Consider the following 2,164-nt stretch of genomic DNA (forward strand, 5'->3'; position numbering starts at 1 on the left):
TCTCTCTCTCTCTCTCTCTCTAAGGCGGCGAGCTGGCAGAATCGTTAGCACGCTGGATGAAATGCTAAATGGTATTTCGCCCATCGCCCATGTTCTGAGTTCAAATTCCGCCGAGGTTGACTTTGCCTTCCATCCTTTCGGGGTTGATAAATTAAGTACCAGTGACTGGCACCCATGCCAATATCGTCTCCTTCATTGGACACTAAACTCGGCTTGTGAAGACCTGTTGGGGCAAGCGAAATCATGATGGCACCTGTGCCCAGCGTCGCCTTCCTGGCACTTGTGCCGGGGGCACGTGTAAAGACATTCAAGCGAGATCATTGCCAGTGCCGCTGGACTGGCTCTTGTGCAGGTGGCACGTAAAATACACCATTTGGAGCGTGGCTGTTGCCAGTACCTCCTGACTAGCCTTCGTGCCAGTGGCACGTAAAAGCACCCACTACACTCTCTGAGTGGTTGGTGTTAGGAAGGGCATCCAGCTGTAGAAACTCTGCCAGATCAGATTGGAGCCTGGTGTAGCCATCTGGTTCACCAGTCCTCAGTCAAATCGTCCAACCCATGCTAGCATGGGAAGCAGACGTTAAACGATGATGATGAAACTCTGGGGTCGATGTAATCGACTAGTCCCCTCCCACAAAACCTCAGGCCTTGTTCCTATAACAGAAAGGACTATTTACTCCCTCTCACTCGTGTAATTTTTACACACATACAAACATACTCATGGAAAAGGTAAACCCAGGAAGAGATTCTATGTTTTTTCTAGGTTTACCAGCAGAATTTTTTATGCTGCTCCTCTTGCTGAAGAGGATTGGCCTGCAAGACCCAGTGCTGGGGCCACATGAAAGCATTCATGCTGGCACCATGTAAATAGCCACCAGTGCATCCAGCTGTAGAAACCCAGCCGAATCAGACTGGAACCTGGTGCAGCCCTCCTGCTTGCCAGCCCTGGTCAAACTGTCCAACCCATGCCAGCATGGAAAGCAGGCATTAAATGATGATGACTATACATACATATATACATGCATATATACACATACACCCACACATATATACACATACACCCACATACACACTACACACATAATACATTCTATGTGCACAGGCATGGCTGTATGGTCAAAAATCTGCTTGACAAACAGTGTTATGTTTTCATCCCCATAGCTTAGCAGTTCAGCAAAAGAAACTAACATATTACCAGGCTTAAAAAGAGAAGAAAGAAAGTACTGGGGGTCAATTGATTTCATTAATAATTCTTTAAGGCCCCAGCATGGCCGCAGTCTAATGACTGAAACAGGTAAAAGATATAAAAGAGATAATCACATTGTTGAAATCTCAAACTTACAAGATAATGCAAGATTAATTCAAAACAATGTGAATAAATAAGCATTGCATTTTAACAGGGTAATCTCAATGCTAAGGGGCTACTGATGACGGTGATGTAAAGGAGAATTAACTGATGTAAGAGTACTCAATACTGTGAAAAGAAGAGTGGAATAACAAATGCTGAACAGTTGTAAGCTTATATCAAGATCACATCCCTTTATACTTTCGACTGATGAGGTCATAATAAGTCCGAAACATCTCCAGAGTTTTATGACCTGTCTGGAAATCTTTCATTACACATCCGTTGACCTCTTCAGTGACTCTCCATCCTATGTGTCTCCTGTTTTGTTCAGAGGGTCGCTGAAGAGGTTACAGGATGTGTGACAAAAGATCTCCAGAGTTACCTCCCATTTGAATGGTAATTTGGTCCTTGACTGTTTTTCTGTCTCACCTCCTAATAAATTAATTCTAGTTAGATGTTGCTTTTTTTTTTTTAATACTTCCCTGTATTAAACATGTTAGCATGAACTTAATCTTTGCCTATGGGATAGGTCAAACTTGGTGACCCTGACTGAGTGATGAAGAGAGAAGGTCAGTTGTGTGTGTGTGTGTGTGTGTGTGTGTGTGTGTGTGTGTGTGTGTACTTGTAGAGACAAACAGACAGAAAGAAAGAATGAGAGGAGAATCAATACTGTTGTTTGGCGAACTAGAAAATGACAGTGTGAACTTGCAGAGCATGTAGCTTTAAGTATATCTGACTGAAAATGAATTCAATTATTAAAATGTCACAGCCACCACCACCATCACCACCACCATGATCAGCGTTATTGTTAACTGTAAG

The 2,164-nt window shown here is 43.2% G+C and overlaps 1 protein-coding gene across 1 annotated transcript in view; it reads right to left on the reverse strand.

Moving 5' to 3' along the window:
• LOC106877620 (arf-GAP with coiled-coil, ANK repeat and PH domain-containing protein 2) overlaps positions 1-2,164 on the reverse strand; it is a 248,627-nt gene that overhangs the window by 104,429 nt on the left and 142,034 nt on the right. The gene's annotated exons all lie outside the window — the stretch shown is intronic.

This window comes from Octopus bimaculoides, chromosome 25 (genome assembly GCF_001194135.2).
Source record: "Octopus bimaculoides isolate UCB-OBI-ISO-001 chromosome 25, ASM119413v2, whole genome shotgun sequence".
Taxonomy (NCBI): Eukaryota; Metazoa; Mollusca; class Cephalopoda; order Octopoda; family Octopodidae; genus Octopus; species Octopus bimaculoides.